Source organism: Jaculus jaculus, chromosome 4, assembly GCF_020740685.1.
Source record: "Jaculus jaculus isolate mJacJac1 chromosome 4, mJacJac1.mat.Y.cur, whole genome shotgun sequence".
In the NCBI taxonomy this organism is placed as follows: domain Eukaryota; kingdom Metazoa; phylum Chordata; class Mammalia; order Rodentia; family Dipodidae; genus Jaculus; species Jaculus jaculus.
In genome coordinates, this window is record NC_059105.1 from 629,844 (window position 1) to 650,416 (window position 20,573).

Below are 20,573 nucleotides of genomic sequence, written 5' to 3' on the forward strand. Positions count from 1 at the left end.
TGTAAGCCAGCTGTGTCTGGCGTTCATTTGCAGTGGCTAAGGTCGTGACACGCCCATTCTCTCTCTCTCTCTCTCTCTCTCTCTCTCAAATTAACCCTGAGATTACATAGTGAATTCCAGGACAGCCTGGGCTACCATGAGACCCCACCTTGGAAAAAAAAATAATAATTTAAAACAAGCAAGCTACCATCAAAGTCAGAAGAAACCACAAGACATAAATCATTTTCTACTAGGAGGCATGTGCACACTTGCCTGATAGTGAATCCACTGATACCCAAGTGGATCCCAAAATAATTCTCTTATACTGTTCAAGGAAATACCTTAACTGAAAATACCAATTAGAATCTGTTAATATGGGTCAGCCAGTTTTTGTTTTGCCTCTTCACTCCAAATTCATGCTTTTTGGCCTTGCTTTGTGATGCTGTAGCACAGCATTAAAGGGAACATGAGAAAGGGTTTCTTTTCCATTCTGGGTTTGGACGTTCTAGACAGATGCATACAGTATGGTTTTTACCGTCTACTGACTTCTTTGTGTATTTTAGCATTTTAACCCTGGCTTGTCAACTGTTTTTTTTTTTTTTTTTTGGTTTATCGAGGTAGGGTCTCACTCTGATCCAGGCTGACCTGGAATTAACTCTGTCATCTCAGGGTGAATCCTCTTACCTCTGCCTCCCAAGTGCCAGGATTAAAGGCGTGCACCACCATGCCCGGCTCTTGTCAACCAGTTTTACAACAGCTTTACAAACTTTGCCATCATCCAATGGGTCTGAACTTCAGCCTTGAGAGCAGGCCCATCCAAATTTGTTGTTTTCTTTCTTTGAGCCCTCAGGGTTGGTGGCTCAGTGCAATTCCTATTTCTGTATACTTTATCTTTTTCCCTCATTCTGGTATTTCACAGTTAATCTCTCAAGTTACCAGTTACGATTATTTCTGGAGCGCCCATTCTCCGTTTCTCTCCCCCTCTTTCTCTTACTCTTTCTTAAATAAATAAATTAACAGAAAAAACACAATAGAACCTCATAATAAGTTTTTTTGAGAGGAAAGCCAGGATAAATGCATAAAATAGATGTTTCCTCTCCCAACAGTGGCCACCTACTAGTTCTGACTTTTATCCCTCAATAACATCAACTGAAACTGGTGTGATTTTTTTGATCTTGTCATCACTAAAAATACACCCCCTCCACACACACTAATTTCCACTTCCTCCTGATTTACCCCACTCACAGGGCAGGGGGGAAAGCCCTACCTTTAAAATAAATACCAACTAAGTGTTCAGTTCTATGTAAAGAACTAATATTTATTTCAGGCTTTAGATCTCAATGGATCTCAAAAAATGAAATTTGCTTTCTCTCAAAGTACCTACGGCCTCCATGTTAAGACAGTTTCTTGGAGGCAGAAGCACATTTCATCAGACTTAGCAAGAAGTAAGTCCCTGATGCCCACTGTATCTCCCAGGCTTAGGAAGGACAGAAACAAATTGACTACCATGGGCTGAATAAATGCACACATAATAATATAAAAGAGCAGCTAAAATTTGGCAAAGTTTTTTCTTGAAGTCTGTTTTGTGGGTTTTTAATTTTTTTGTTTCCCCATCCCACATTTTCTTTTGCTACCCAATCTATATGACACGTGAACTCCCAGCGGGTTACCAGCTTTAAAACATTAGATGTCTTAGAGTAAGTCTTTAGGGATCTAATCAGACAAAGGTGTTTCACTGTGAACATTCTGTAGAGATGAAGTGAGGTGGGAGTTTGGATGGTGATGGTTTTTGTTTTGTTTTGGAATCAATACAGTGAAGGAAGGGTAAAGAATGCTAGAATTCAGACATTCTGTGGGGTGTTGGTTACTTTCCATCAAAGGTCTGTAAAAAGCACACTGAGATCAGCAAGGGGGGTTATCAGGAGATGTGTTTGTTTTTCCTACCCCCTGTGAATGAGATTTTGCTGAGGGGCCACTGCTAGGACCCTACTTGCTTCTCTCCCTTTGGCCTGAGAAGGCAGGGCAGTACAGGAGCACTGAAGGAACACTTCATATCTCTTCATTCCCAGAATCATCATCATTATAGCAATCAGCATCTTCCTCCTCATCATCATCAATGTAGTCATCACTCAAATCAACATAAAGTAAATCTGAGCTGTTGTCATTGGAAGGCACTTTAGTTTTGATGCAGTATTCCACCAGAGTTGTGGGGACCTTCACTCTATCTTTTCCTGCTTTAGCCTTAGTGGCTGAAACCTGTTTCCTAATGATTTCAGTATATTCTTTGGCTTTTCCTTTACTGTCCCTCCATTTCTTGAACATAACCTTAGCTGTGGAGAGGTGCTGGCTCATTAAGCAGTGAAATTACAGTTAGCAGGATAGTCCTCACATTCCGAGTAGGGTTCTACCTATCAGAGGGCAGTTCTCCACTGTGTGGGTCATCTACAGTCAGATGAAGAATTGAAATGTATGCATCTCCATTCTCATAAATGTTAGGGCACACATTTTGGTCAAGAATCTGAAAGTAGGTGAATATGGGTAGTCAATAGGACATTTAATATATGGCTTGAGGTTGCCACCTTTGTAGAGAGCATTGGGGGGTCTGAAGATGGCCACCTCCCAGTTGTAGAGGTCAGACTCATCCACCAGGGTGATCAGGAAGCTCTCCCTTGGTTCCACTGCAGAGATTTCAGTTCTAGCATCAGGGCCTTTTGCGAGCTGGACATCTGCTGCTGGGCTATCAGGGAGGCAGCTGGGCTGGGCTAGGCTAGGGCTTCAGTCCTCATGCTCAGGACCAGGTCTCTCCCCCTGCCCACAGCCACTGGGGGGGCAGAAGACCAGGCCCCAGGTGGCCAGTGGGCCTGCCCCAGGCCCCTCTCACACTCTGGGCCATGGGGTGCTGGAGGAAGTTCTGGGAAGTTGTTCTCGCCCTCCCTTGTTTTCTCTAATTTTTAACATTTTCCTCCTCCCATTTTGACATTTGCTTTTGGAGAACTCTTGAATTGCAAAGGTTTTGGGTGTCCACCCCTGAAAGCAGGAATTTGATTTTTCCCTTCTGAACTGCAAAGAACATTTTTGAAAAACAATTTAGTCAGGCTGGGTGTAGTGGCACACGCTTTTAATCCCAGCACTCAGGAGGCAGAGGTAGGAGGATCGCCATGAGTTCAAGGCCACCCTGAGAATACAGAATGAATTCCAGGTCAGCCTGGGCTAGAGTGAGACCTCCCTTTGGGGGGAAAAAAAAGTTTATTCATTTATTTATTTTTTCAGTTTTTTGAGGTAAGGTCTTACTCTAGCCCAGGCTGACCTGAAACTCAACTGTAGTCCCAGGCTGGCCTGGAACTCACAGTGATCTTCCTTCCTCTGCCTCCTGAGTGCTGGGATTAAAGGTGTATGCCATGAAGCCCAGTTTAAACAACTAAATTCTCTCTTTTTTTAAATTATTTTTTCTTTTTCTTTTCTTTTTTGGTTTTACAAGGTAGGGTTTCACTCTAGCCCAGGCTGACCTGGAATTCACTCTGTATCCTCAGGGTGGCCTTCAACTCATGGTGATCCTCCTACCTCTCCCTCCCGAGTGCTGGGATTAAAGGTGTGCACCACCACACCAGACCTTTTCACTTATTTATCTGAGAGAGAGAACAAGATAGAAGACAGAAAGAGAGAGAGAAAGAGAGAGAGAGAGAGAGAGAGAGAGAGAGAGAGAGAGAATGGGTGTGCCAGGGCCTCCAGCCACTGTAAACAAATTCTAGTTGCATGCGCCACCTTGAGCATCTGCTTTATGTGGGTCCTAGTGAGTTGAACTGAGGTCCTTTGGCTTTGCAGGCAAGCGCCTTAACCACTAAGCCATCTCTCCAGCCCAAACAACTTATTCTTATTTGAGAGACAGAGTATATATCAGTGAGCTCCAGGTTTAGTGAGACACTCTGTCTCAAAAACTAAGGTACATACTAGGTGTGGTGGTACACGCCTTTAATCCCAGCACTTGGAAAGCAAAGGTTAGGAGGATCACAGTAAATTCAAGGCCACCCTGAAACTACAGAATGAAATTCCAGGTCAGCCTGAGCTAGAATGAAACCCTACCTCAAAAAAACAAAACAAAACAACAATAACAACAAAAGATACATGGACACAATGACATAAAACAATTTAACAGCCTCATTTAAAAGTAAAGAAACTGTCTATGGCTGAGGAGATCATAAGCCTTAGGTCTGTTGTTGTCTGGCTAAATGCATATCTTACATTTAAGTGCATGATGCATTTGCATTCATTCACATATTCAACCTTTTGATATTGTGACATGACATTGTAATCTAAGGTCACACATGAGAAACAAAAACAGCTTTAAAGTTTGCAGTTTTGTATTAAGCCTGGGGTTAGATGCACCTGTACATGTTCTTTTTATTACTTGGATCTATGGATATCCAATCACTACAGCTTTTTTTAAAAAAAAATATTTTTTTATTCATTTTTATTTATTTATTTGAGAGTGACAGACAGAGAGAGAAAAAGGCAGAGAGAGAGAGAGAGACAGGGAGAGAATGGGCACGCCAGGGCCTCCAGCCACTGCAAACGAACTCCAGACGCGTGCGCCCCCTTGTGCATCTGGCTAACGTGGGTCCTGGGGAATCGAGCCTCGAACCGGGGTCCTTAGGCTTCACAGGCAAGCGCTTAACTGCTAAGCCATCTCTCCAGCCCAATCAATCACTACAGCTTTATTGAAACAAGTATCATTTCTCTATAGAATTGTATGACGTTCTACACTTGTGTGAGCATTATTATTTTTAAATTTTTTTTGAGGTGGGGTCTCACTCTAGCCCAGAGTGACCTGGACTATGTAGTTTCAGGGTGGCCTTGCACTCACTGTCACCCTCGTACTTCTGCCGCCCAAGTGCTGAGATTAAAGGTGTGTGCCACTATGCCCAGATTAAGCATTATTTTGTTTAGTTCACTTGTGTGTCTTTCTGTGAATTCCAATTTTTATTGCTGGTACCATTTAATAAATTTTGAAATATGAAAAAAAAAAGTAAAGAAACTATTTCTATTATTCATCAAGATTTTTCTGAGCTGGGCGTGGTGGCGCACGCCTTTAATCCCAGCACTCGGGAGGCAGAGGTAGGAGGATCACTGAGAGTTCGAGGCCACCCTGAGACTACATAGTGAATTCCAGGTCAGCCTGAGCCACAGTGAGACCCTACCTCGAAAAAAAAAAAAAAAAAGATTTTTCTGAGATATGAGTGATCATGCTATGTTGCCCAGGCTGGCCTTGACCGCCTAAGCTGAAGTAATCCTTCCATTTGAGCCTTGTGAGTGTTGGGCACATAGAAGAATGACCCAGCCGGGTGTGGTGGCACACGCCTTTAATCCCAGCACTCGGGAGGCAGAGGTAGGAGGATTGCCATGAGTTCAAGGCCATCCTGAGACTACAGAGTTAATTCCAGGTCAGCCTGGACCAGAGTGAGACCTTACCTTGAAAAACCTCCAAAAAAAAAAAAAAAAAAAAGAAGAAGAAGAACCACACACAACACCTTTTTGAAGTACGAAAATGTGATTTGTGGGATTAAATGAAGAGAAAAATCTCAATTGAGAACTTCCAAATTTCAAAAGAACAGGATGAAAACCAACCAACTTACTTAAAATAAGAATTCCACTGGTTTTGGAGTCAATGAATAAAGCCAGTTAAAAAAAAAATGATTTTGTGTTAGTGTTCAAAGAATTTTATTTTTTTAATTATTTTTTAACCTTTTATTTGTTTATTTGAGAGAGTGAGAAAGAAATAGAGAAATAGGCAGACAGAGAGAATGGGCACATTAGGGCCTCTATCCATTGCAAATGGACTACAAATACATGTGCCACCATGTGCATCTGGCTTACACAGGTTCTGGGGATATGAACCCATTTATTTGCAAGCAGAGAGAGACAGACAGAATGTGTGTGCCAGGGCTTCCAGACACTAAAAATGAACTCCAGATGCATGTGTCACCTTGTGCATCTGGCTTTAGGTGGGTACTGGGGAATGAAGCCTGGACCATTAGGCTTTGCAGATATGCACCTTAACTACTGAGCCATCTCTTCAGCCCCAAATTTTATTAATTTTCTTTTTTTTTCGAGGTAGTGTCTTACTCTATAGTCCAGGCTGACTTGGAACTCATTCTAGTTCTGAGCTAGCCTCAAACTAACAGCGATCCTCCTACCTCTGCCTCCAGAGTGCTGGAATTAAAGGAGTATACCACCACACCTTGCAAATTTTATTTTAGAGAAAAAGAAAAAAAAATAAGTTGCTGCCTGCTGGTAGTGTATACCTTTAATCCCAACACTCAGAAGATTTAGGTTAGGAGTGTCCCTGTGAGACTGAGGTAAGCTTGGGCTACAGGGAGAGAAACTGCCTCAAAAAAAAAAAAAAAAAAGTAACAAAAAATTCAAAATAAAGGCACAATGCCTGGTACCGAAAATCCAGTCAAAAGCCTATGGTTGGGCCAGGCATGGTGGCGCATGCCTTTAATCCCAGCACTCAGGAGAAACAGGTAGGAGAATCATAGTGAGTTTGAGTCACCCTGAGAATACAGAGTGAATTCCAGGTCAGCCTGGGCTAGAATGAGACCCTACCTCGAAAAACCAAACCAAAACAAAAGCTTATGGTTGGGAAGGTCATTAAGTCCTGGGGGGAGCTACTATTGTTTGGCAAAATGGATATATTATACTCACCAAGCTATCTTCTAAATATTTATGTTTATGTCCAAATATGAGTACTGCTCTCACTTTTGGTAAGAAAAGCTTCTCTATTCAGATGGTGATCACAATTGGTGAGATTCAACACTTGTCAAAGTGCTGAGAAGTGGCAGTAAAGTATTCAGGATGAAATGAATGTAAGAGCCAAGCACAGGGAGGAGTGCTTTGGAAAGCCTTTGGAACAGCTTGTAGGGTCTTCTGACTCAACCACCACAGCCTCTCTTGTTTTGCTACTATGTGCAGAACAACATAGCTCAGGTAGGTACCACCATGCCTGGCTTAGAATCTTTTTTGAAAATGTATTTTTATTTGCTTATGAGAGGGAGAGAGAAAAAATATGGGCATGCCAGGGCCTCCTGCCACTGCAAACAAACTCCAGATGCATGCACCTCTTTGTGCATCTTGCTTTGTGTGGGTACTAGGGAACTGAACCTGGGCCTTCAGGCTTTGCAAGCAAGTACCTTTAACTGCTGAGCCATCTCTCCAGCCCTGGCTTAGAATCTTAATGCTGAAAGTGAACTGTTCATGGGGTTGGTGTGGCCTAGAAATGCTTCACAGTGGAAGCAGAGCTGTACCTTATAGGTGTGGAGCAGAGAAAGGCTCTTTGCTTCTGCAGATGAGTGAAAGGGGAGATGAGAGTAAGAAATGGCACTCTGGGGAACTGTGTGACAGGCAATAGAACACAGACATGGAGGGCCACATTCCAGAGCCCATCAACTTTTCTCACAACCACAGCTCTCCATCCAGACTATAACCCATGATCTCAACAACATGAAACCCACCATCCACCTGTTGCCACTGGTTTCAAAGGACACCAAGGGTGGTGGGTGGGATTTGAGAGGAGAAACACTTGACTCCATTGCTAAGGCAGTGACCAGGGTCTGCCTGGAACACCTTGGTTAAAGCCCAACAGTAGGCCACGTGGTGCAATAGAAACCTTCAGAAGGGTTAAGACACTGAGAGAGCTGGCAAAGAGACAGCACATGAGGTGAGAGGAAAAACACTCCTGGGGGGGGAGGGGCGAGCAAAAGAATGAGAAACAACCTACTTTCTAGAACAATTCTGCATCAACGTTGCAGGGCTCAAGATAGACACAACTCACAGCTCAGAAGCACAAATGTGTACATGATGGACACACAAGAATGTGTGGAAACTGCTGGACATAGTTGAATACTGGGACCAACCTCACTGCTCACCAACTGGAACAAGAACTACTGTACACTCAAGAGGCAATAAAACCAGTTGGACCCATCCACTACAGTGTTGGTCAGCAAAATAGCCATGGGAGGTGGGCAGTTTTGAAAGCACTACACAAGAGTATGTGTTGTGTACAGCAGAGGGAAAGTAGAGAGACCTGTGGGCTTTTGTACTTCTGGGAACAAGCTGGCCTACAATCTGCTTGTAGGAATATGACAGGTGTGACTTTCCACCTGTATCTGCAGGCCCAAGTGGGACACATGACCAAAGATGCTCCACAAAATCTTTTCCCCAGATCTGCAGACTGAAAGAGATGCAATCTATACTCCATTTGCTAAGGGATGACATGTAAAACTTGGTCCTTACCAGCCCCAAATGTAGGCTGAAGCAGAGGAGAGTGAGCACACGGAACACGGGACGCTGTGGAAGGCACATCTGGCGGCATAGCGTGCCTTCTTACTGCTCCTGTGGATAACCTGTCTGTGGGGAGCTGGGCCTAGTGTGTAGGAATTTGAAACGTTATACAGGATGAACAGAAATGAAATGTAATAGCAATTCAAGGGTAAAAAGGGTTAGATAAAATAATTACAAGCCTCTCATGAATCAGTTTTTTTCCTAATTGTAAGGGGAGAGGGATTACATGGGTAAGAAGAAAGCACTTTGGTTCCCATCTAAGATGGATCAACTACCATCTATGCTACCTGAGGGTACTCTGAACCTGTTCTGGGGTTGCTGATGAAATGAGATAAATCACACAAAGCTTAAAATCTTAGGTGCTCAAGGAATAGTGTTACAAACCAAGGTAATCTAAACCCAGGGCTTCTTAAACTTTTTCAACTTACAACTCCTTTTTACCCAAGAAAGTTTTGTGATGCCATGTATATAGCTATATAGATACACAAATTGTGTTAGTCAGCTTTTTGTTGCTAGGGCAAAATATAGGACAAAAATCAGTTTAAGCCAGGCGTGGTGGTATATGCCTTTAATCCCAGCACTTGGGAGGCAGAGGTAGGATGAATGCCGTGAGTTCAAGGCCACCCTGAGACTACATAGTGAATTCCAGGTCAGCCTGGGCTAGAGTCAGACCCTACCTTAGAAAAACAAAAAATCAGTTTAAGGGACGAGGGGTTTATTTTAGTGTACAGTTCCAAGTTACAGGCCATCAATGGGGGATAGAGGGGAGAAAGAGCATGAAGCAGCTGGTGATATCCATCATAGTGAGGGAAGCAGAGAGTGATGAAATCTGGTGCTCAGCCAGCTTTCTCCTTTTATACAGTCCAGGGCCCATGAAATGGTGTTACCCACAATTAAGGTAGTTCTTCCCACCTCAGTTAATCTAATTAAAATAATCCCTTACAAGGCTACTCAGAGGCTAACCTAATCTAGATAATCCCTTTAGGTCCAGTCAAGTTGATGATCAATATAAACCATTATACAAATCACACATTTACTAAAAATAAATAATAAATAAATTTATTTTTAAAAAGATAAGAAAAAATTTGAATACTTATGAGATGGATATACATCTTTACTGTTACATAAAGAATAAAGGGCTGGAGAGACTGGACAAAATGCTTGCCTTGCAAGCACCAGGACCTAAATTTAGATTCTCACCATCCATGTAAAATACCAGGTGTGGTGGTTTGATTCAGGTGTCCCCCATAAACTGGTGTTCTGGGTGCTAGGTTCCTCAGCTGATGGCAATTGTAAATTGAAGCCTCCTGGAGATGGTGTATTGTTAGGGGTGGGCTTATGGATGTTACAGCCAGTTTCCCCATGCCAGTGTTTGGCACACTCTCCTGTTGCTATTGTTCACCTTGTGTTGGCTAGGGGGTGATGTCCATCCTCTGCTCATGCCACCGTTTTCCCCTGCCATTATGGAGCTTCCCCTTGAACCTGAAAAGCCAAAATAAACCTGTTTTTCCCACCAACTGCTCTTGGTTGGGTACTTTCTACCAACAATGAGAATCTGACTGCAACAGTAAAGTGGTACTCAGAAGTGAGATTACTGCTAGACACCTGACTGTGTGGCTTTGGCCTTTTGGAGCTGATTTTCAAAGGGAATGTGGAAAGATTTGAAACCTTGGCCTAAGAGATGCCTTACAGTGCTGTAAATACAGCTTGATGGACTATTCTGGTCAGAACTGAAACAGAATTGAATGCAGTAAGAATTATGGACTATGAGGTTTGGCTTATGAGGGTTAGAAAGAGATTTGCTTGAACTGGGCTACAAACAGTTTGTGTAGAGGCTTGCTGTTATAACTGGGTTGTGCAGGGTTGCAAGAAATGGACTGGTGTGAGCATAGGATAGGGCACAGAAAAAAAATGAAATCTTTGGGCACAAACTGCTGCCTGTTCACCTGCAAATTGTTTGAGATGACAACCATTGAGATTGGGCCGGCTGACCTGCACTGGATCAATGGGAAGAATGTAGACTCTTTTTAAGGGGCCAGAGTGCTCAAAGAGTGTCCTGTTCTTCAAAGTTGGCTTTATTCTCCCCAGGATTAACAAATTGGCACCCAACCTGGTATTGTGGAGTATAAAAAATGCAGGAAAGAGGGTCATTGAGTTTGAAACGTGGTCTTGTGTTCTGGAAATGGCCATGGGCATTATAAAGCAGGTTTGCTGGATCCCTGCATGGAGACCCAATAGAGCCATGAGGATGAACCATGGATTTCAGTGGAGACCCAGTGGAGATGCCAGGATCACAAGATGGCTGCTGAGGAAAGCTGCTGGCCCTGATAAAGTTTTCCAGGACTGTGAATAGCCTAGCGGGAGGGGCAGAATTGGAACTCCACAGACTTGTTGCTGTTTAGAATTATTGAACTTGGAGTCTTATCACTAGCTAGAGTTGTTGGACTCGAAACTACGGAGTTTGATGTTTGCCCTGGTTGTTTTAAATCTTGTATTGGCTGAATATTTCTTTGCTATGCCCAATGCCATCTTTTGCAGTGTGAATGTTTATTCTGTGCCATTATGGTTTTTGGGGGGATTTTTTGGTATTATGGCTCAGTTAAAAGATCTTGGATGAAGGGGATATATGAACATCACTGGAAATGATAAAAACTATGGGGACTTTTAAAGTTGGATTGAATGCATTATATTTTACATCATGTATGTCTTTTTTAAAAAATATTTTATTTATTTATTTATTTATTTAGAGAGAGAGGAAGAGGCAGATAGAGAGAAAGAGAGAATGGGTGCGCTAGGGCCTCCAGCCACTGGAAATGAACTCCAGATGCATGTGCCACCTTGTGCATCTGGCTTATGTGGGTCCTGGGGAATCGAACTAGGGTCCTTAGGCTTTGCAGGCATGCACCTTAACTGCTAAGCCATTTCCTCAGCCCTACATGTATGGATATCAGTTTATGGGGGTCAGGTTCAGAATGTGGTGGTTTGATTCAGGTGTCCCCCATAAACTTAGATGTGCTGGATGCTAGATTCCCCAGCAGATGGCAATTGGAAATTGAAGCCTCCTGGAGGTGGTGTATTGTTGGGGGTGGGCTTATGGGTGTTATAGCCAGTTTCCCCATGCCAATGTTTGGCACACTCTCCTGTTGCTATTGCCCACCTGGTGTTGGCAAGAGGTTGATGTTCACCCTCTGGTCATGCCACCATTTCCCCCTGCTATCGTGGAGCTTCCCCTTGAACCTGTAAGCCAAAATAAACCTGTTTTTCCCACAAGCTGCTCTTGATTGGGTGATTTCTACCAGCAATGCAAACCTGACTACACCACCAGGTGTGGTGGTATGCACCTGAAATTCCAGTGCTAGGGAGGTGGAGACAGAAGGCTCAAAGGGACTCGCTGGCTAATTTGGTTTAGCCAAACTGGTGAGCTTCAGGTTCAATATGAGTCCCTCTCTCAAAAAACCAAGCAAGGGCTGGAGAGATGGCTTAGCGGTTAAGCGCTTGCCTGTGAAGCCTAAGGACCCTGGTTCGAGGCTCGGTTCCCCAGGTCCCACGTTAGCCAGATGCACAAGGGGGCGCACGCGTCTGGAGTTTGTTTGCAGAGGCTGGAAGCCCTGGCGCGCCCATTCTCTCTCTCTCCCTCTACCTGTCTTTCTCTCTGTGTCTGTCGCTCTCAAATAAATAAATAATTAAAAAAAAAAACAAGCAATAGGGCTGGAGTGATAGCTTAGTGGTTAAGGTGCTTGGTTGTGAAGCCCAAGGGCCTAGGTTCAATTTCCCAATACCCATGTAAGCCGAATGCACATGGTGATGCATATATCTGGAATTTGTTTGCAGTGGCTGGAGGCCCTGGCCCACCCATTCTCTCTTTAATAAATAAATTAATTACATAAATTTTAAGAAATACAATACATGAAAACATTAACCTCTGGCCACTACACACAACACGCACCTGCACACACATACATGCTCACACACACAGAAACACTCAAACATATACAAACTATACACAAAAAATGAAAAAATTAAATCTTGGCTGAATATTTGACACTTCAAGATACAGAGCATTTCAGTGTTTTTATGAATTGATTTAATGATATTTGGGGAGTATGGGGATTCAGGGCAGGGTCTCATTAGCCCAGGTTGAACTGGAATTCACTATGTAGTCTCAGGGTGGCCTCAAATTCATGGGGATCCTCCTACCTCTGCCTCCTGAGTGTTGGGATTAAAGGTGCCACCACACCCGGCTAATCAAACCTGGGTCCTTTCACTTTGCAGGCAAGCACCTTAACCACTAAGCAATCTCTGTAGCCCTGATTATTTACTTATTTGTTTATTTACTTGAAAGACAGGGAGATGGGGGGCAGATAGAGAAAGACAGAGAATGGGTGCACCAAGGCCTCTAGCTACTGCAAATGAACTCCAGACTTATGTGTCACCTTGTGAATCTGGCTTACGTGGATCCTGGGGAATCAAACCTGGGTCCTTTGGCTTTGCAGGCAAGTACCTTAATCACTCTCCAGTCCTGATATTTTTTAAAGTATTTCATTTTTATTTATTTAACACATATACACACAGAGAATGGGTGCACAAGGCCTTCCTGCAACTGTAAACAAACTCTAAACACATGCACCACCATGAGCATCTGGCTTACATGGGTTCTGGGCAGTTGAACCTAGGTTCTTAGGTTTGCAGGCAAGCATCTTAACCACTAAACTATCTTTCCAGCCTGATTTTCTTTCTTTAATGAAACAAGTCAGCAACTCAAATAGCATTGTTTTTTTCTTTTTTTAGTTTTTCAAGGTAGGGTCTCACTCTAACCCAGGCTGACCTAGAATTCACTATGGAGTCTCAGGATGGCCTCGAACTCACACAGTCCTTCTATCTCTGCCTCCCAAGTGCTAGGATTAAAGCCATGCACCACCATGCCCAGCTTCAAACAGCAATTTTTAAAATAAACATTCTGGGCTGGGGAAAATGGCTCGTGGCCCAGGTCTGATTCCCCAGCACCAAAATAAAGCCAGATGCAAAAAGGTGCAGACATCTGGATAATTTGCAGCAGCAAGTTATGTATAGTACACACATACATACACACATATAAATTTTTAAAAATTTTCCTTGGGTTTTCGAGATAGGGTCTCGTTCTAGCCCAGGCTCACCTGGAATTCACTATGTAGTTTCAGGGTGGCCTCAAACTCACAGCTATCCTACTTCTGCCTCCCAAGTGCTGGGATTAAAGGCGTGTGTCACCACACCCAACTTAAATAATTTTTTTTGGGGGGGTATTTTCAAGGTAGGGTCTCACTGTACCTAAGGCTGACCTGGAATTCACTATGTATCTCAGGGTAGCCTTGAACTCATGGCACTCCCTCTACTTCTACCTTCCGAGTGCTGGGATTAAAGGCATGTGCCACCATGCCTGGCTAATAAAAATATTTTTTAAAAAATCAAACAGCCTAAGCTGAAAGGATGGCTTAGCGGTTAAGGCACTTGTCTGCAAAGCCAAAGGACACAGGTTTGATTTCCTAGGACCCACATAAGCCAGATATACAAGGTGGCACATACACCTAGATTTCGTTTGTAGTGGCTGGAGGCCCTGGTGCACCCATTCTCTCGGCTCTCTCCTTTCTGCCACTTTCTCTCTCACACATAAATAAAAAGTAAAATATAAAGAAAGAACACCATAAATATTTTTTAAATCAAACATCCTAACAGAATAAAATTCAAAGATACACTAATTTGATACCAGCTGAAGGACTTAATTTTCCATAATTAGGTCATTATGTTTTTGTAAGAGCAGAAAACTCTGTATGTACAGCAAAACTCTGCAATTCATAAAATACAGTAGTCTAGAATCTGAGCTGAAAGCTGGGCATGGTGGCACACACCTTTAATCCCAGCACCCGAGAGGCAGAGGTAGGAGGATCACTGTGAGTTAAAGACACCCTGAGACTACACAGTGAATTCCAGGTCAGCCTGGGCTAGAGCAAAACCCTACCTTGAAAAACCAAAAATAAATAAATAAATTAACTTAATTTAATTAAATCAAGAGTCCAAGATGTTTCCAGCAGTGTTTACCTTGTTTATTTGTGGAACTTCATTTGCACCCTTGGTTCTGAGCACATTTTGCATTGCATCTACCATTGTGCCACAAAAACAAATACTGCCTTGAAAAACCTCAGCTCAGATTTTATTTATTTATTTATTTTTGAGGTTGGGTTTCACTGTAGCCCAGGCTGACCTGGAATTCACTGTGTAGTTTCAGGGTGGTCTTGAACTCACAGCAATCCTCCTACCTCTGCCTCCAAAGTGTTGAGATTAAAGATTTGCACCACCATGGGTGGCTTAACTTACTTTTTGATCTCTGTGCATTCAGAAACTTATACTGTTACCAAAATTCTCAAGACCCCCAATTCAAATACACAGACACATTTTATGACCCACAGTTAAAGAAACTGGATCACTTCCAGTTAAGATGGTGGTGTAGGAACCACACCAAAGCAGTCTATGGAGGGGGGAAAGCCAAAAAAAAAAAAAAACAAAACTGCAAAATACACACTTTTACTCAAAAGTGAGGCGTATAGGAAGTTGAAACAGCAGCGGAGAAATAGGAGAGACCCAGAGCCCACATAGGCCGGCAGAAACAGCTCCAGCATCAGCAGAGCCAGGTCTGCAGACCACACTGCCAGGCTCGGCTTGAGCCACAGGAAAAGCCAGGTGAGGGGATTTTCCACTCACACCCGGGCTCTCCGCAAACTCAAGAAACGTGAAGGGAGAACAGCAGTGAACAACGGAGGAGGAGATGACAAGGTAGAGGAACACATGAACCAGCGAAAGAACTACAGCCATCAGCAGCAGCCTCCCCTCCCCCCCCACCAGTGCCCAGCTCCAGCAAACAGAGCACTGATCCAGCCACCTGACCAGCGTAGTAGAACCCATAGGGCACCAGAGGGACCCAAGCAGTAGCACAGCATAATTGAGACCAAAATCATCCCAAAAAGTAAATGAGATTACACCAGGTCTGTACCTGCCTAATAAACCTGGTATATAGGCCTGAACCAGAAGTGCTAATTGCACCTTCCATATCAGCATAAATTATGTGTTAAATCTGATGAATAGTAATATTTGCCATTCTTAAATAAGCTACATTTTGGGCTTGTTATTTGTTGCTTCTTGATTAATAGTGGCTTTGTTTCCTCTTCTGTTACACATTAGGGAAGGGTCTCATCTGGTCACAAGCTGACTTGGAACCCTCAACAGACAGAAATTTTAACCTCCTTGTCAGGATTAAGGGAGTGGGTGGAATACCACATAGCCTAAGGGACAGAGAATCAGGTTATCATAATATCTACTCTTGGATAAATAATTTGTGCTGTTTTTCACTGAAAGTATACATTGTTTAGTTAAATTTTAGAAACTATCTGCATTTTGTTCTACTCAGCCTACTTGAATACTTTCATAGCAGGCAAACCCAACAACTAGGGTCACTTTTGTAGATACTCTGAGTCTTGAGAGCCACACCTAGCACCTTAAGCTCCTACCCTGATGATATATAACATTAGATTGATTGATACATCTAATAATACCCAGATAACTAGAAAATCCAATCATTAAATAATCCAGGATGCAAAAATATATACATTATAACACAAGAAACACAAAAAATCAAGACAATATAATCCACAAAAAAGTATTAATGCATCAGAAATGACCTCCAGTGAGAACAAGTTAGAGGAAATGCCTGAGAAAGTTTCCGAAAGATTGATTACAAATATGTTCAAAAAAGTCAAAGAAGAAATCAAAGGAATCAAAGAAGGCACAGGATGCCAATTTAATGAAATAAAGAGGTCAATCCTAGACACAATAAGGAAATAGAAATAATAAAGAAAAACCAGTCAGAATTACTAGCAATAAAGAACACAGTTAATGAAATAAACAAACTCTGTAGAAAATCTCACCAGTAGAATGGATGAAGGACAAGACAGAATATCTAAGCTAGAAGACCAGGTGGCAGATCAAATACAGTCCAACAAAGAGAAAGACAAACTTATAGAAAAGTATGAGTGGGAATTTCAAGATATTCGGGACACTATGAAAAGATCAAACATAAGAATTCAGGGCATAGTAGAAGGAGAAGAATTTCACTCTAAAGGCATAATAGGCGTCTTCAACAAAATCATAGAAGAAAACTTCCCCCAAATTGGGAAAGAGGTGTTACTGCAGATACAGGAATCCTTTAGTACACCAGCCAGACAAAACCTGGAAAAGAACCTCTCCTCTCCATGTTATAATCAAACTGTCAAACACACAGACCAAAGAAAAAATATTGAAAATTGTTAGACAGAAAAATCAAGTTACCTACAAAGGCAAGCCTATCAGAGTTACAGCAGATTACTCAACACAAACTTTAAAAGCCAGAAGGGCGTGGAGTGATATATTCCAAGTTCTGAAAGATAACAACTGTCAACCAAGGTTACTTTATCCTGCAAAGCTATCCATTCAAATAGACAGAGAAATAAGGACATTCCACAACAAAAGCAGGCTAAAGGAATATTTGAACACAAAACAAGCTCGATAGAAAATACTTGAAAGAATCCTCCATGCTGGCTGGAGGAATGGCTTAGCGGTTAAGGCATTTGCCTGCAAAGGCAAAGGACCTAAGTTCTATTCCCCAGGTCCCACGTTAGCCAGATCACAAGGGGGCGCATGTGTCTGTTCGTTTGCAGTGGCTGGAGTCCCTGTTGCACCCATTCTCTCTCCCCCTCTTTCTCTGTCAGATAAATAAATAAAAATAAAATATTAAAAAAAAAAGAATCTTCCATGCTGAAGAGAAAGAAAAGAACACTTACAAGGAACCTGGAAAAAAATAAACAATACTCAAATACTAGTTAACACAAGAGAGCAAAGGTAAAACCCGAAGAACTACAAAAAATGGCAAAAATAAATGCACACCTTTCAATATTATCTCTTAATATCAACGGCCTCAATGCCTCAACCAAAAGGCATAGGCTCACAGACTGGGTTAAAAAGCAGGATCCTTCAATTTGTTGCCTCCAAGAAACCCTCCTTTCTACAAAGGATGGACACTATCTTAGGGTGACAGGTTGGAAAACAGTGTTTCAAAGCAAATGGACCTAGAAAACAAGCAGGGGTTGCTATCCTAATATCTGACAAGGTAGTCCACCATTTGTTAAGAAAGAAAAGGGGGCTGGAGAGATGGCTTAGCGGTTAAGCGCTTGCCTGTGAAGCCTAAGGATCCCGGTTCAAGGCTCGGTTCCCCAGGTCCCACGTTAGCCAGATGCACAAGGGGGCGCACGCGTCTGGAGTTCGTTTGCAGAGGCTGGAAGCCCTGGCGTGCCCATTCTCTCTCTCTCTCTCTCCCTCTAGCTGTCTTTCTCTCTGTGTCTGTCGTTCTCAAATAAATAAATAAATAATTTAAAAAAAAAAGAAAGAAAAGGAAGGTCACTTTATATTGATTAAAGGCACACTCCAACAGGAGGACATTACAATCCTAAACATATATGTACCTAACATGGGGGCCCCCAAATTCATCAAACAAACAAAAAAACAAACAAACAAACAAACAAACAAACGCTATTAGAACTAAGATCACAGATAACACCAAATACAGTGGTAGTGGGTGACTTCAACAACCCACTCTCCTCAATTGACAGGTCATCCTGGGGAAAAAATAAACAGAGAGGCATCTGGACTAAATGAGGTCATAGAGGGAATGGATCTAACAGATATATACAGGACATTTCATCCAAATGCTGCAGAATATGCATTATTTTCAGCAGCACATGGAACATTCTCTAAAATAGACCATATATTAGGACACAAAGCAAATCTTAACAAATTCAAGAAAATTGAAATAATTCCTTGCATTCTCTCTGACCACAATGGAATCAAACTACAAATTGATAGCAAGAAAGGCTGTATAGCATACACAGAATCATGAGAACTAAACAACACTCTACTACATGATGAATGGGTCAATGAAGAAATCAAGAAGGAAATAAAAAAAGCTATAGAGTCAAATGATAATGAGAACACAACATAGCAAAATCTCTGGGATACAATAAAGGCAGTCCTAAGAGGTAAATTTATGGTGTTAAGAGCCTATATTAAAAAATTAGAAAGGTCAAAAGTAAATGACCTAATGCTTCACCTTAAAGCCTTGGAAAAAGAAGAACAAGGCAAACCAAAAATCAGTAGACGGGAAGAAATAATAAAGATTAGGGCAGAAATTAATGAAATAGGAAAAAAAAATCCAAAAAAATCAATGAAACAAAGACTTTGTTCTTTGAAAGGACAAAAAAGATTGACAAACCCTTAGCAAATCTGACCAAAAGAAAGAGAGAAGAGACACAAATTAATAAAATTAGAGATGAAAATGGTAACCACACAACAGATACCAGAGAAATTCAAAAAAACATAGGGGATATACTATAAAAGCATATACTCCACAAAGTATGAAAATCAGAAAGAAATGGATGATTTCCTTGATTTATATGACCTACCTAAATTAAATCAAGATGAGATTAATCACTTAAATAGACTATGGACATCTAAGCAGTTATCAAAAATCTCCCAACTAAAAAAAGTCCAGGCCTTGATGGATTCACTGCTGAATTTTACCATACCTTTAGGGAAGAAATAACTGCTTCTTAAGCTTTTCCATAAATTAGAAAATGAAGGAATCCTACCAAACTCCTTCTATGAAGCCAGCATCACCATGATATCAAAACCAGGCAAAGATAGAACAAAAAAAGAAAATTACAGACCATTCTCCTTCATGAACATAGATGAAAAAATTCTCAACAAAATATTGGCAAACAGAATACAAGAATATATCAAAAAGATCATTCACTCTGACCAAATAAGCTTTATCCCAGAGATGCAGCGATGGTTCAACGTATGCAAATCGATAAACGTAATACACTGTATAAATGGACTAAAGGACAAAAATCACGTGATCATCTCATTAGATGCAGAGAAAGCATTTGACACAATCCAACATCCCTTCATGATAAAAGTCCTATAAAGACTGGGAATAGAAGGAACATATCTCAATATAATAAAGGCTATTTATGCCGGGCATGGTGGTGCACACTTTTAATCCTAGCACTTGGGAGGCAGAGGTAGGAGGATCGCCATGAGTTCGAGGCCACACTGAGACTCCATAGTGAATTCCAGGTCAGCCTGGGCTAGAGTGAGACCCTAACTCGAAAAACCAAAAAAAAAAAAAAAAAAAAAAGCCATTTATGACAAACCTACAGCCAACATATACATATTACTAAATTGGGGAAAACTGGAAGCTTTTCCACTAAAATCAGGAACAAGACAAGGGTGTTTACTTTCCCTACTTTTATTTAATATAGTACTGGAAGTCTTAGCCATAGCAATAAGGCAAGAGACACACATAAAAGGTATACAAATTGGAAAAGAAGAGATCAACTTATCATTATTTGTAGATGACATGATTCTATATATAAAGGACCCTAAAGGCTCTACCAGCAAATTGTTAGAGCTGATAAACACCTACAGCCATGTAGCAGGATACAAAATAAATACACAGAAATCAGTAGCCTTCCTATATGTTGCCAACAAACACACAGAGGATGAAATCCGAGAATCACTCCCATTCACAAGTGCATCAAAGAAAATAAAGTACCTTGGAATAAACCTAACCAAGGAAGTAAAGCATCTCTACAATGAAAACTATACAGGAGCTGTAGATCGTTGCTAGAAAATTTTCAGAGCCAGGGGATACCTTCCAGTGAGTTGTTGGCCAGGGAGGTCCCTGATGCCCCCAAAACATTATAGGCCATTGCTGAGGTCCTTGGTTTCCCACCAGGAATAGATGGTAAGACCCTATTGCTGAAGACTCCACATACTTGGGCCGTAAGGCCACTGAGAAATCCTGCTGGAGCTGAGCTGATAACCTCCTCCATGTAGACCAGCTGACAGAAAGCTGGAAGAAGCCATTCTACATGAAGTTCATTGGGAGAAAAAGATATCACCAGTGAAGATACTCAACAGTGGACACTGCAAGCCTTATATTCAGCCAGCCAGGTCAAATGAGCCAACTGGTACAATAGTGGCACGTCTATCATGGTGGAAACCAACTGCCCTCTAATTGGACTGGAGGCCTACTCCATGGGAGGGAATACATCCCTGTTACTGAAAACTTACAACAGGGGTAGTCATGAGCTCTAGGGGAATAACATCTGCTGATGTCTGGATACATGTATATACTA

The 20,573-nt window shown here is 41.9% G+C and overlaps 1 protein-coding gene and 1 pseudogene across 3 annotated transcripts in view; both read right to left on the reverse strand.

Moving 5' to 3' along the window:
- Nucleotides 1–20,573, reverse strand: part of Farp2 (FERM, ARH/RhoGEF and pleckstrin domain protein 2) — a 194,924-nt gene that overhangs the window by 121,094 nt on the left and 53,257 nt on the right. The gene's annotated exons all lie outside the window — the stretch shown is intronic.
- LOC105944713 lies at nt 2,029–8,347 on the reverse strand (annotated as a pseudogene).